General features: G+C 40.6%; 2 pseudogenes; both read left to right on the top strand.

The window, feature by feature from the left end:
- Window positions 1-4,134: 4,134 nt before the first annotated feature.
- LOC119538718 lies at window positions 4,135-5,065 on the top strand (annotated as a pseudogene).
- Window positions 5,066-8,186: 3,121 nt separating this feature from the next.
- On the top strand, window positions 8,187-14,467 carry LOC119537415 (annotated as a pseudogene).
- Window positions 14,468-15,846: the final 1,379 nt, after the last annotated feature.

Below are 15,846 nucleotides of genomic sequence, written 5' to 3'. Positions count from 1 at the left end.
ATAGAAACATCTTTCCCTAAAGAGTGTTGAATTTTGATTTGTAATGCAGTTAATTTTCTTCCAGATTACCTTTATTCTGTTGAGGCTTGAATTTAGTCTGTGAAATGGTTACATTTCACTTTTGCCCTTAGTCTGAGGGCTTAGTTCTTCCTCCTATGGTATGATTTTTCTGGGGTCTCATCTTAATGCCTGTCTTGTCCACCAAAATCTCTCTAGTCCTACTAGGTCACAAGTTCAGTGTCTCCCTAGGACTGCACATTCTTTGTGATCTCTGTTCCATTCTTAGGTCTGTAGTAATAATTCTCTGCTAAACCTTGTGGAGGCTTGCCCTGCCTATACAAAATGCAAGATTCAGCCAAGAATTCAAGGAAGTCCCTTATGTAGATGTCTGAGGTTCTTTTCTGTGGTTTCTTTCTCTCAGTACCTTGTCTGAAAAATTCCAACTGTCTTAGTTTCTGTTAATTCTGATCTTTCTTTATTCTACTCATAGAGACTGTCATTAGTTTGAGTTCCATATCACTGTGCTTACTTGGAAGTTGCCCCATGTGAGAAAGCTAAGTTAACTGTAGTCACCTAATGACCTTAATCTCTCTCTCTCAAGGCTGAAGCCTTTTGTTATCTGATTTCTAAAGCTTGAAAATAATTGTTTGATATATTTTTTCCAGTGCTATAGTTATTTATGTTAAGAACATAAATGTGATACAAGTTACCCTATTGCATCTGGAATCACAAGTCTGCACATTTATTTTTTCATTACTTGTGCTTTGTATTCAAGTCAAGCCAAAACCCATTTGGGTTCATGAACTGAATACTAGGACAGATTGGAAACCTGGAGTCTGAATCTAGATATGTGACCCTGGGCAAGTCACTTTAGTTTTTGACCTTATGTCTTTGTCTCTAAGATGAGGGGAAACATTTGTTCTGTGGATTTGTTTGTTCTATGGTGTGCCAGTTTGGATATATTACATCACTCCAAAAGACATGTTTTAATCCAATCTTGTGGGATATTTGGATTACATTGTTTCCATGGAGACATGACTCACCCAGCTGTAGGTGATAATTTTGATTAGATTATTTCCATGGAGGCATGGCCCCGCCTATTCAGTGTGGGTGTTGATTAGTTTACTGGAGTACTTTAAAAAGAGCCACACAGGCCCAGATGCTTGCAGATGCTGATTGGAGACGTAGACGTAAGGACATTTAGCTAAGAGATGAAGCCCAGAGTTTGCCCTGGGATATGCTAAGACAGGACGCTTGGCACTTAGAAACATCCTGGGAAAAAGAAGCAAGAACGCACAGGAGCAGAGAGGGGAGGTGGAACACAACCCGTATCAGGAGACACCAGCCATGTGCCTTCCCAGCTAACACAGGTTTTCTGGACATCAATAGCCTTTCTTCAGTGAAGGTATACTCATGTTGATGCCTTAATTTGGACATTTTCATGGCCTTCAGACTGCAAATTTGTAACCAAATAAATCCCCTATATAAAAGCCAGTCCATTTCTGGTATTTTGCATAATGGCAGCATTAGCAAACTGGAGCAGCAAGTATTCATTAATTCATTTAAAAAGTTTAGCTAAAAGATAAAGCCCAGAGTTTGCCCTGGAATATGCTAAGACAGGATCCCTGTGTGCTTAGAGAGAAATGACCTGGGAGAAAGAACGAAGAATGCACAGGAGCTGAGAGGGGAGCTGGAATACAACGCAGATCAGCAGATGCCAGCCACATGCCTTCACAGCTAACAGAGATTTTCTGGACACCAATGGCCTTTCTTCAGTGAAGGTATACTCATGTTGATGCCTTATTTTGGACACTTTTATGGCCTTTGGACTGTAAATTTGTAACCAAATAAACTCCCTTTATAAAAGCCAATCCATTTCTGGTATTTTGTATAATGACAACATTAGCAAACTGGAACATATGGTTTGCATTGAAATCACAGGAAGATATAAAAAATAGAGCTACCATATGTTTAGCCATAGAGATTCTGATTCAGAAGGTCTTGTTGGAGCTCAGAATTTCTATTTAACAAATATCCTAGGTAATTGGGATGCTCAGTAAGATTTAGGAAACATTGGATCAGATAATTGATCTTGTCTTTTCAGGTCTAAAGTCTATGAGTTTGTGTATTTGGTATTAAAGAAAATAAAATATTTGAGAGATTGAGGTATAGGATAGATAAGACAGAGGTTGGAGGTGGGTAGTAGAACAAAGAAAAGGATAAAAACAAACCAAAAGAGGAAGAAAAAATTGGGGTGTGGACCTGCCCTGGGAATCTGATGTTCCTGGATTCAGTTTGGGAGCATTGAGTAGCTGGGGAGTCACTTGAGAGAAGGGCTCAAAGAAATGTGGGTTGCAGGCAGGGACAGTCAAGGGGAAATTTGACTAGTTATTAATTTAGAGAAAGGCTGATCTAGGCCAAGAGTGAGAGCATTCTTCATAGTGATCCCTTTTTTTAACCATCAGACTTACCCTCCATGAGAAGATAGAGGAGGGAATCAGATAAATCTTTCATATCTGATCTGGGAGTAGTGCAATCAATTCCTGGATTGAATTGGAACATGAATAAATTATTGAACATCCTCTTCTAAATGGTAGCTCTCAGTGTTTACCTTTCCTGGCTCTAATCACCTTCCTTTTTTTTTCTATATTAATTCTTTTATTTTCCAAGAGACTGTCAAAACAAAGAAGGCAAGGACCTTGCTTCATGAATTTTAGTAGTAGTTATCATCAGGAAGTAGTTTAGCCTAGTTGTTAAGAGTAAAGGACCTGGAATCAGACAGACCTAGCCATGACTTTGGGCTCTGAAGCATATTGACTCTGTGAGCTCCTTAATTTTAAAATGGTTTTCATTATTGTGAGGAATAAACAAGATTACAGCTGATTAGAGCTTTGTCAAATACAGTATTGGATACTCAAAAAGTGGTAATGATAATTATTTTTGTCACAGTGATTTCTTAACAGTGCTAAAGAGATGTTAGTTGAATGAAATAGTCAAGTGTTTGAAAGCCCAATCATTCAAAATCAGGGTATAAACAAACATTCGTTCTTCCTTAAGGAAGGTAATCTCTGAGGTAGTGATCCTGGGGGAGTTTCTGCCTAAATAATCAGGTCACTGAGCTCTCTAATCTGCAATAGAACTCTTTAGTCTCCTGTTTTTCACTGGTCAGGAAAAGATGCTGTCTCTTCTGTGGAGAGGAGTCCTTGGGTAACCCAACAATTAGAAATCATGTTCTTCATTGCAGACATGGTTACAATGTAAAGTAGAGGATCTTTTGCTAAGGACTGGGAGAAGAGGGTTCTGAGCTCAAAGCTAGCATCCTCAATTCCTGGGGGCCATTTCCATCTCCAGGGCAATTGTGGATACAAGGCAGGGCATGCAGCTCTAAATTCAAGAGGTGAGTGCCTGTTGGATTGTGGTCTGCCATGTAACATGGTGTTTAAAAGTTACAAACTATGGAGCCCACACTGCCTAAATTCACCTTCTGGCTGCAATCCAGTAGTGTTATACCTGGGCTAGTTATTTAATCGGTTGTCTCATCTGTAAAAATAGGGACAATGATATTGTCACATAGCATTTAGATCACAGCCACTAATGGAATACTAAATAAGTGGTAACTTAAAAAAAATTGTTATTAAGTCTCAGCCACTTGAGCTAAGAGGTGTGGGAAAAAGAAACCCTTATTCTTCCTCTGTCCAGCATTGACCCATTGGAGAAAGCCTCGTGGAGAGTCAAAATGGCTTCTAACTGTCATTACTCTCTCCAGAGAAGTGGCCCTGCTGTCAGTAACTGAAGCAGAGACAGGAGAGGAAAGGACACAGAAAAAAGAATGACTCACAGATCTAAAAGTCATCCAGCTTATTTTTATTTTTTTTCTTTCTTTGTCATCCAGCTTATTTTTAGCACCCCTTTCCCTAGAAGCACCAGTTTCTCATCCTAGAGGCAAATTTAGCCCCATATTGTGCTCTGCACTTGTGGGCTGTAAAGACCATTGCAACAAAGTTTAAATCTCTCTCTGTGGATTCTGTTTTCTATAATGTGGGTAGGGAGGACAGCTACTTTGAGTGTGATAGTGCTGTGTTTTTCTCTAACTGGTTCTTTTCTGTTGCTCCCACAGACCCATCTAGCAGAGAAATGGCAGCTATGAACTCTTCTGTGACAAGAGTTTCTCCTCACAGGCTTAACAGACTTGCAAGGGCTGCAGATCCCCTTCTTCCTGTTTCTGGGCATCTATCTCATCACCGTTGTGGGAAACCTGGGCTTGATAACCCTGAATTGGGTTGAATTCTCACCTGCATGCTCCCATGTACTTTCTCCTTTTCAACCTCTCCTTAATAGATTTCTGTTACTCCACTACCATCACCCCCAAAATGCTGGTGAGTGTTGTCTCAAAGAAGAATATCATGTTGTATGCAGGGTGCATAACTCAACTCTTTTTCTTCTGTTTCTTTGTCATCTCTGAGTCCTTTGCCTTGTCAGCAATGGCATATGACCGCTATGTCGCCATCTGTAAACCATTGTTGTGTACACTCACCATGACTCCTCAGGTGTGTCTATTCCTTTTTTTAGGTGTTTATGTGATGGGATTTTCAGGGGCTATGGCCCATACAGGAAGTGTAGCAAGTCTGACCTTTTGTGCTGACAACCTTGTCAATCATTTCATGTGTGACATCCTTCCTCTTCTTGAGATCTCCTGCAATAGCACTACATGAATGAGCTGGTGGTCTTTATTTCTGTGGCCATTGACATTGGAGTGTCCATTGTCACCATCTTCATTTCTTATGCTCTAATTCTCTCTAGCATTCTCCATAATCGCTCCAAGGAGGGCAGGTCCAAAGCCTTCAGTACCTGCAGCTCCCATATGATTGTGGTTTCCCTTTTCGTTGATTCTGGGGTCTTCATGTACCTCAAACTACCATCCATTTTGTCCCTTGGCCAAGGGAAAGTGTCCTCCCTGTTCTATACCATTGTGGTGCCCATGTTAAACCCATTTATCTATAGCTTTAGGAATAAGGATGTCAAAGTTGCCCTGAGAAAAACCTTGAGCAGAAAAACATTTTCTTGAAAAAGAAGCAGTATTTGAGGAAAGAGATCCCGTACTTTATTAGTGTATGTGCGTTTTCAAGAACGGATCCAATTTCGTTTTTTTCTCCTAAACAGAAAACAAATTTTGAGGCTTTCCATTTGAATGCGTTCAGTGCGTAACTATTATTCCTGCCCGTCACCCTACCTGGGTATTCTTTGTCTTATGGAAATTATTTCTACAATCATAGATCATTTAATATTGAATGGGTCTTACAAATAATTTAATCTAATCTCCTCATTTAACAGATCACACGTTTTAGACCTAGAAATATTATGTTTGTTGGCCAAGGGCACACAGCTCCCTATTGCCACAACTGGGATGGGAGTCCAGGACCTTGAATTGCAAACTACTCCTTTGTGCTGCATTTTCTTGCTTCATTGCCACCCTTGCAGATTTCACTTTAAAAGCATGATAACACGTTTTAAATCTGGTTCTATTCACAGTAATTTCATTTGACTTCTTGTGATTGTTAATTTCGTGTGTTGCTTGGCCCAGCAAGGACTGCCCTGATAGTTACTGGGAGTGTATTTTGTGGATTTAACCAGTTGACTGCATCTATGGCTGATTATAGCTATAATCAACAAAGGAGATGTCTTCAGCAATGTGAGAAGTCTGCTTTTCCAATCAGTTGAAGGCCTTCAGCAGTCAGAAAGAAGAAGTTGTGTCTCTACTTAAGACAGCTAGCTTCTTCTGGGGAATCTGAAGTCACATTCACTGGGTTTCCAACTTGTGGCCTATGCTATGACGTTTGGACTTTCCAGTCCTCACAGTTGTGTGAGCCAATTCTTATAATAAATCTCTTAATATTTACATATATCTGTATCTATCTATCTATCTATCTATCTATCTATCTATCTATCTATCTATCTAATCTCCTGTTATTTCTGTTTCTCTGGAGAGCTCTAATATACTTTTCAATAAATAATTTTTTTTCAAAGACTAGGAGGTGAAAAACTTCATGTTGGAATTGGCCAAACCTTAAATTCTTCCGAGAATTCTTTGTCATCTTAACCTGTAATTCCTCCCCTGAGGAAGCAGTCCTTCTACCCCTATCTGAGGGGATTAACTTACTTTGCTGGAAACCGGAAATTGACTTCCCTGAGGAAGTCCTTCTACCTCTGTCAGAGGAAAATAATGCTCTTTCGGCCAGATGAAACTATAATGGAAACCTCTGAAGCAGTTGACTTGAAAGACACTATTAATTCCTTTCAGGACCCATTTGCACCGCCCCTCTTTGCTTCCAGATCTATATCTTCACTGAAGTCCTAACAGGCCCTGAAAGGAGAGGCACAATGTGTGACCCATGAAGATATATATTATACTTCAAAAGAACTGCATGATTTTTCTAATTTACACACAAAGAAATAAGGGGAATATGTATGAGAATGGATATGAAAGTTGTGGGATAATTGTGGAAGGAACATGAAGTTGGATCAGGCTGCATTTATTGATATGGGCCCACTAAGCAGAGAATCTGGACTTAATGTTAAATCTGTAGGAATTAGAAAGGGCTTTATAGTTTTTATTGGTTGGCTAAAACATGGACTGAAAGGTGGCCTACACTAAATGCAGTCGGGATGCCTGAACTGCCTTAGTATAATTTAGAATAAGGTATCCAAAAACCTTGGAAGATTGGAATTTTAAGTGGATTTATCATGTAAGACCTGCTCACCCACCCAGGAGAGTCCAGAGGACACACGTTTCACACAACTATGAGAAAGGAATTTGTGAAGGGAGCTCCAGAATCTGTGAAGAGCTTTGTGATGCCTCCTTTTTGGAGGTCAGACATTAGAGTGGGCATTGCTGCTACTGAACTGGGATCCTTAAATGTGATGGGGATAATTGGATCCTGGGGTGGCAGGGGCCAAGAGGTGGTCCTTACTCACCAAAGATAAGGTAGGCATGCTTACTGTAGTGGACAGCAGAGTCAAAGCAGTATCAGAATAGTCTGACTTGGAGAGACCTATGGCACTGGCATGTTGAAAACGGTCCCTAAAAATGAAATAGTTGGACAGTCTACTACATGTTTCCTTGATCTGTACAAACATAAGAGTTCTTGGTTAAGTGCACAGAAATCTAATGTGAATCACAAAGATTGAGTTTGGCTGATTAATCAATTCCCAGACTTGAGCCAGTTTATCGAGCCAGAACCCCTGAATGAAGGGAATTTTGGATCCCCTTTAGGAAGGCTCCAAAATTATACTGGTCATCTTTCCCCCAGCCTTCCCCAAAGGGATCCACAGCCTTTTACCATAGTGACTGTACTTTTGGAAAAAGGAAATAATGAGACTTTCCAGGGTTTACTGGTTACTAGCTTAAAACTGAGACTAACATCAGGAGACTGAAAACATTACTGTGGTGGTCCACCAGTCAGAGTAGGGGCTTCTGGAAATCATGTGATCAATGGAATTTTAGCTCAGATCAATTTCATAGTAGGTCCAGTGGATTTCTGAATTCATCCTGTGGTTATTTAACCAGTTCCAGAAGAATAAGTGGAATAGACATACTGAGCAATTGACAGAATCCCTGCATAGGTTCCCTGACCTGCGCATGAGGGATGCAAAGTTATGAAAGCAAAATAGTAAACCAAAAGCAGTATCACGTTCCTTGATTTATTTAAAAGATTAGTGTCACCGTGAAAGACTTGAGGGATACAGAGTTGGTGACTTCCATCACATCCCATTAGACTCACTATTTGGCTTGTGCATAAAACTGATGGATCTTGGAGGATGACAGTGGATTATTGTAAATTTAACCAGGTTGTGACTCTAATTGCAGTTGAAGTTCCAGATGTCATGTCATTGCTTGAGCAAATTAATTCATCCTCTGGTACCTGGTATGCAGGTATTGATCTGTCAAATAATTTTTTCTTTGATACCTGTTAGTAAAGAGTACCAGAAACAGTATGCTTTCAGATGGCAAGGTCAATACATTCACTATCCTACCTCAGGGATATGTCAGCTCTCCAGCCCTGTCTTAATCTAGCCAAGAAATAGCAACTACTGTAGATTTATTGGCAAGACATTTGCAAGCCAGAGGGTAGGAAATAAACTCACCACAATTCAAGGACCTTACACCCCAGTGAAATCTAGGCACCTACATGGGTATGGAGCATGTCAAGGTATCCCTTCTGAAGTGAAGGACAAGCTGTTGCATTTGACCTGTCCTACAGCCAAAACAGAGGCACAATGTCTATTGGCCCATATGGATTTTGTTGGTATCAAATTCCTTATTTGAGTGTGCTACTCTGGCCGTTTATTGAATGACGTAAAAAATTGCTCATTTTGAGTGAGGAGTAGAACAAGAGAAGTATCTGCAACAGTCCAGGCTGCCAGGCAAGCTGCTTTACCACTTGGGCAATATGTTACAGCAGATCCAATGGTGCTTATAGTGTCAGTGGCAGACACAGATGGTGTTTGGAGACTTGGGAAAGCTTCTGTTAAGAGAATCATAGTGCAGACCCTTAGAATTTTGGGGCAAAGCCTTGCCATCTTGTGGATAACTACTCCCCTTTGAGAAACACCTTTTAGCATCCAAATGCTTAACGTAGGCCACAAAATTACCATGTAACCTGAGCTGCCCGTCATGAGTGCATGTTGCCTGATCCATCAAGCCATTAATTTAGATTGTGTAGCAGTAATCCATAACCAAATGGCAGTGGTATATATGGGATCGGACTTGAGCAGGCCCTGAAGGCACAAGTAAGTTGGGTGAGGAAGTGGCCCAAATGGTCATCGCCCCGACTCCCTCCACATGCTCTTCTTCTTCCCAGTTCATACCTATGGATCCTTGAGGAGTCCCTGTGATCCATTGACTAAGGAGGAGAAAGCTCAGTCCTGGTTTACAGATGGTTCTGTGTAATAAATAGGCACCACCTGAAAGTAGACAGTTGTAGCACCACAGTCCCTTTCTGGGATATCTCTGAGGAAGAGTGGTGAAGGGAAATCCTCTCAGTGGGCAGAACTTTGAGCAGTGCACATGGCTGTTCATGTTTGACTCATGGTCTGTGGCCAGTGGCTTGGCTGGATGGTCAGGAGGTGGGAATGAACATTGTTGGAAAGTTGGTGCCAAGGTGTTGTGGGGGAGAGGTATGTACATAGATCTTTCTGAAAGAGGAAAAAATCATGAAGATATTTGTATTCCCTGCGAATGCTTGCCAGAGGATGACTACAGCAGAGAGGAGTTTAATAATCAATTGGATAGTATGATCTGTTCTGCCGATGCCATCCAGCCTCTTTCCCCAGGCATTTGTCATTGCACAGTGGGCTTCTGAGCAGAGTGGCCATGGTTGAAAGGGTGGAGGTTACGCATGGGCTCAGCAACTTGAAATTCCAATTACCAGGGCTGACCTGGCTACAGACACAGCTGAGTGCCCTATCAGCCAGCAGCAGAGATAACATCAAGGCCCTGATATGGCCCCATTCCCTGAGGTGATCATCTGGCTTTCCCGGTGATGGGTTGATTCCATGGGATGGCTTCCATTAGGAAGGGAGCAGTGAGAGATAGTGGGATAGTGGATCAGACTCTATGTGCTATGTTGTTTAACATATTTTTTATAATGTGAACTTTTTCCCTTGTCAATAAATATTTTTTGAATTATACTTTTTCATGGAGTTCATCATATACCTAAATCATTTTACTTAGGTTTTTTCCATTGTTGAACTGTGTCAGCTTTCCTAATGTTGTATTAATAAAAATAATGTTATGAAAATCACTTTCATGTAAAAAAATTTGCCTAGATTTCTGATTATTTCCTCAGGATAGATTTCTCTTCTATTTTCATTATTTTTTAATTCAAAATGTTTTCCCTGTGATTTCTTCTTCTTTCATCCAGTTGTATTTAGGAATTTTAAAAAATATTACTCATTTATCCTCAGATCCTTTTTTAAAATTCAGTTTTATTGAGATCTATTCACATACCATACAGTCATCCATGGTGTACAATCAGCTCTTCACGGTACTATCGTATAGTTGTGCATTCATCATCCCAGTCTATTTTTTTTAAGGCAGGATTATTATTATTTAAAATTTTTTTATTGAGATTGTTCAGATACTGTACAACTACCCAAAGATCCAAAGTGTACCATCAGTTGCCCATGGCATGACCATACAGCTGTGCATCCATCAACACAATTAATTTTTTTTCAATTTTTAGAACATTTTCACTACTCCAGAAAAGAAATAAAGACAAAAAAAGGAAACTCAGATCCTCCCATACCCTTAACCATGCCCCCCTTCATTATTGATTCATAGTTTTCGTATAGTACATTTGTTACTGTTGATGAAAGAATGTTAAAATACTACTAACTATAGTATATAGTTTGCGATAGGTATGTATATTTTCCCTACATACCCCTCTATTATTAACTTCTAGTTATAGTAAGATATATTTGTTCTAGTTCGTGAGAGAGATTTCTAATATTTATATACTCATGGACATTATCCACCACAAAGTTCACTGTTTTATGTATTCCCATCTTTTAACCTCCAGCTTTCCTTCTGGTGATATGTGTGCCTCTGAGCTTACCCTTTCTACCACCTTCACACACCTTTCAGCACTGTAAGTTATTCTCATAACATGCTACCATCACCGCTGTCCATTTCCAAACATTTAAGTTCACCCTAGTTGAACATTCTGCTCATAACAAGCAACCACTCCCCATTCTTTAGCCTCATTTCTATGTCCTGGTAACATATTTCGTGTCTATGAATTTACATATTATAATTAGTTCATATCAGTGAGACCCTGCAATATTTGCCTTTATGTGTTTGTCTTTTTTCACTCAATATAGTGCCCTTGAGGTTTCTTTATCAACCCATTTCTTTTAAGATGGTTTTGTTGACACACTATACATTCCCTCCTAAGTAAACAATTGTTGGTTCCCCATATAGTCATGTATGTATGTATTGGGCACCATCGCCACTCTCTGTAAAAGGACATCTCCGTTTCTTCCACAAAGATGGAGGAAGAGTCAAAGAGGGCAGAGAGGCAAAAGAAAACGAAAAAAGAAAGAGAGAAAAACATACAAACAAAAAAACTTGATAGCTAGAAAGTGACAAAAGGAAAGATAGCATTAACCTAAAGTAGAATAAAGAGTCAGACAAGATCACCAATGCCAGGAGTACCATACACTTCCCCTATTCCCGACCACCCCATATGCATTTAGCTTTGGTACATTGCCTTTGTTACATTAAAGGAAGCATAATACAATGTTTCTGTTAATTCTAGCCTCTAGTTTGCATTGATTGTATTTTCCCCCCAATTCCACCCTATTTTTAACACCTTGCAATGTTGACATTCATTTGTTCTACCTCATGTAAAAACATGTTTGTACCTTTTATTACAATCGTTGAGCACCCTAGGTTTCCCTGAGTTACACAGTCCCAGTGTTTATTGTTCATCTTTTGTTCTGGTGTTCCACATGGTCCCAGCCTTCCTCTTTCAACTATATTCACAGTCATCTTTGTTCAGTATATTTACATTGCTGTGCTACTATCTCTCAAAATTGTTTTCCAAACCTCTCATTCCTGTCTTTTCCTTTCTGTCTGCAGTGCTTCCTTTAGTGTTTCCTGTAGAGCAGGTATATTGTTCACAAACTCTGTCATTGTCTGTTTGTCAGAGAATATTTTAAGCTCTCCCTCATATCTGAAGGATATTTTTGCCAGATATAGGATTTTTGGTTGGTAGTTTTTCTCTTTCAGTATCTTAAATATATCACCCCACTTCCTTCTTGCCTCCATGGTGGGAAATCCACACATAGTCTTATCAAGCTTCCTTTGTGTGTGATAGATCACTTTTCTCTTGCTGCTTTCAGGAGTCTCTCTTTATCTTTGATGTTTGATAATCTGATTATTAAGTGTCTTGGCTTAGGCCTATTCAGATCTATTCTGTTTGGGGTATGCTGCGCTTCATGGATGTGTAATTTTATGTCTTTCATAAGAGATGGGAAATTGTCATTGATTATTTCCTCTATTATTGCTTCTGCCCCCTTTCCCTTCTCTTCTCCTTCTGGGACACCAATGACACGTAAATTCTTGCTTTTCATTTTGTCTTTAAGTTCATGAAGACATTGCTCATATTTTTCCATTCTTTTCTCTATCTTTTCTTTTGTGTGTAGTCTTTCAGGTGCCTTGTTCTCCAGTTCCTGAGTGTTTTCTTCTGCCTCTTGAGCTCTGCTGTTGTATGTTTCCATTGTGTCTTTCATCTCTTGTGTTGTGCCTTTCATTTCCATAGATTCTGCCAGTTGGTTTTTTGAACTTTCAATTTCTACCTTACGTACATCCTGTGTTTTCATTATACGGTTCAGCTCTTTTGCCATATCTTCCCTAAACTTTTTGAATTGACTTATTATTAGTTATTTCAATTCCTGCATCACAGTTGAAGTGCAAGTTTGTTCCCCTGACTGGGCCATAACCTCATTTTTCTTAGTGTAGGTTGTAGTTTTCTGTTGTCTAGGCATGGTTTCCTTGATTACCCCAATCAGGTCTCCCCAAACCAAAATGGGGTCAGGTCCCAGAAGGAAGACATATTCAGTATCTGGTTTCCCTGAGGTTGTGTCTTAGAAAATTGGTACATCCTATGAGGCTTCTGGTCACTGTGATTTTCTGCCCAACAGATGGTGCCTGTTAGCCTGTTTTCTTGACTGGTGTAAGGAGGTGTGGCTGTTTTTCCCCAAGTTCTGAATGGAAAGCAGGTAGTTGAACTGGGCCCCACCCCTTTACTCTTAGAGAAGATAGACACCCTAGGGGAGGTCATTAGCATTTCAATGGTCTCTCTCTGCCTGTGCTGTGCCCTTGTCTGGGTGGGTGGCTGAGGCTTTCTCCACTGATCCAAAAAAGGAACAGAGAGTTCCCTTCAGAGCTAGTCTGAGGTGACCCTCTGGCTCTCCAAGGTCAGTCATCACCCAAAGCCTCTGCCTGCTTGTTGGGGATTTGTACCTCATAGTGAGCAGTTCACCATTGCTAATTAAAACCCCAGTTGGAGCTCAGCTGAGCTATATTCGTTTGCTGGGAGAGAGCTTCTCTCTGGCACCAGGAGGCTTTTCAGCTCAGGCTGTGGGGGAGGTGTCTCCTGGCTGGGATCCGCATTTTTTACTTACAGATTTTATGCTGTGCTCTTGGGCATTCCAACCAATTAAAGTTTGTGTATGATGAGTGGACGGTCACGTTTGTCCTCCTGCAGTTATTCTGGATTATTTACTAGTTGTTTCTGGTTTTTTTAAGTTGTTCCAGGGGGACTACTTAGCTTCCACTCCTCCTCATGGTGCCATCTTAGATCCTTTCCCTCAGATAGATTTTTATTATATATTTCTGATTTAATTCCATTGTGTCCAGAGATCACATTCTGTAAAATTTTAATCCTTTTACATTTATTGACAAGCAAGTGGGGAAGAACACACATGTAATTGGTTTGCTTTACGGGGAAGCAGTCTCAGAGGTGAAGTGAAATTGTGCATGGGAGTAGCCAAGGTGTGTTCTGCGTGCTGCTAGTAACTCCTCCCTAGGGAGTATCGGAAGGAGACTTCTCTGCGTTTCTAGTCAGACTCTTGAAGAAACTGCTATTTATTGTGGCAAACTTGACATGTGAAAATTTTATGTAGAAAAATTTATTTATCAATATGTAGAAGGAAAGCCTTTTAAAAGTCATTTTAGGGGCCTGGCCCTGGCCGCACCACGCTGGTGACTGGGGACCATGTGCACTCGCACCCTGCACCCTGGCCCTGCCTGTGCACCCCTGGCCACACGCGGCTGCTGCCCTCACTTCCTGGAGGAGAAAACTAAGTATGCTGGGCCCTAGCAGCTAGAGTGGAAATGGAGAGATTTCACCTCTTCTGGAACTAGGAGGCTCTACTTTGACACTAGGCCTTACCATGTTCACTTGAAGAAAATGTGTTTATGACTCAACAAGCAGAAAGCATTGTGTCTGTTTTGGTCCAGGTCCTGGAGGCACACATGGATATCATCTACAAAGACATGGTCACCAAGCAAATGATGTCTCAGATTGTCAGTGTGAAAAAGGATGTTATTATTTTGGAGAAAAGTGAATTTTCAGCCCTCAGAGCAGAAAATGAGAAAATGAAACGTCAACTACATCAGATAAAACAATGAGTAATGGATGAAGCAATCAATGTTGAACAGATATCAAATTAGACTTCAATCGAGAAAAGTGCATAGTAAAGGTATTCTATTCAATGAATGAAATGAAGTAGTGGTGTTGCAAGCCCAGCATGACCCAGCTGTCACACAGATAGACAGGAGGCTAGACTCTGAGGCTGCTGAGCTCAAACCATGCTCCAGTGGCCCAAGCTTGATGATGTTAAGTATTTAGCAGGGTCCATATTTATGTGCCTATGGGTGGCTCTGGGTTTTTATCTTGTATGAATATATATGGTCTATTTTAAATAGAAAAAAAGTCATCTAATGCTTACATATTATGGACAGACAATGTTTCCTTCCTTCAATTGTAAAGGAACATCTTGAGGCAGGCTTGATCAGATACCATGGCCTTAGGATCAGAAACGCTGTCAAAACAGCTTAGAGGCAATGGATTAGACTTTTGCTTTCCTGCTATTACGAGGAAAAGAAGGATATTGAACTCTCCCCTCCTATATCATCTAAGCTATTTCCTTTCTAGGAAAAGGAAAGGAATCATCATAAGGCCCAGCTCAGGTGTTACCAGCAGAACAAGGGTGAGTGGTTATGTATTTTATCTCTTCATGTCCTTCTTTCAACATAGATCCCTGAGAACTGAATGTTTTGAGAATTGCCTTTCCCCCTCTTTAGTGCTGGTGGGGGACTGAGAGAAGAGAAAGAGGCTGAGGTTGTGGTGTATTTAGGTTTCTTGTTTTTCCTTATTCCAGTTTCAGGCCAGGTCCCTGAGCGCCTTGGAACATTGGAACTGACTCAGATGCTGCTCCCTTGTTTATGAAATGTGGACTAGTTTCCTGCACATCCTAGTACATTCCAGCCAGCCTTGCTGGTCTGCCCAGGGGAAACAAGGTGTTTCGGGCATTTTTCAAACCTGTGGTTGGATTTGTCAGGAGAGAGCACAGAAAAGTGTCCCAAGGGGCAGAAAGAGTTTGAAGATTTTCATGTTACAGTAACACAAATTATCATTCTGGACTCAAGGAACTGATCCTTTTTCTTATATAGTTCTTTGTCAGCCCCAGAGATGACTCCCCAGAAAAGATTGGCTGGGGAAGTGGATCATTGGAAACACCTTTATCCCTGCTCTATTGACAAATAGACCAGAACTCGCACCTTCTCCCTTCTCTCTATTCTTTGGTCACCCTAACTGGGCTACAATCTCACTTCAATAGCACCATATACTTTTTCCATTTAGATTTTCCTATGTAGGTGTTCTAGTTTGCTAATGCTGCTGGAATGCAAAACACCAGAAATGGATTGGCTTTTATAAAAGTGGGTTTATTTGGTTACAGAGTTACAGTCTTAAGGCCATAAAGTGTCCATCAACAAAGGGTACCTTCACTGGAGGATGTCCAATGGTGTCTGGAAAATCTGTGTTAGCTGGGAAGGCACATGGCTGGTGTCTGCTCCAAAGTTCTGGTTTCAAAATGGCTTTCTCCCAGGATGTTCCTCTGTAGGCTGCAGTTCCTCAGAAATGTCACTCTTAGTTGCTCTTGGGGTGTTTGTCTTCTCTTAGCTTCTGTGGAGCATGATTCTGCTTTCAGTGGCCGTCTTCAAACTGTCTCTCATCCGTAGCTACTCTCTCAGCTTCTGTGCATTCTTCAAAGTGTCCC

This window comes from Choloepus didactylus, chromosome 6, assembly GCF_015220235.1.
Source record: "Choloepus didactylus isolate mChoDid1 chromosome 6, mChoDid1.pri, whole genome shotgun sequence".
Classification (NCBI taxonomy): domain Eukaryota; kingdom Metazoa; phylum Chordata; class Mammalia; order Pilosa; family Megalonychidae; genus Choloepus; species Choloepus didactylus.
This window is presented reverse-complemented; position numbering and strand designations above follow the sequence as displayed.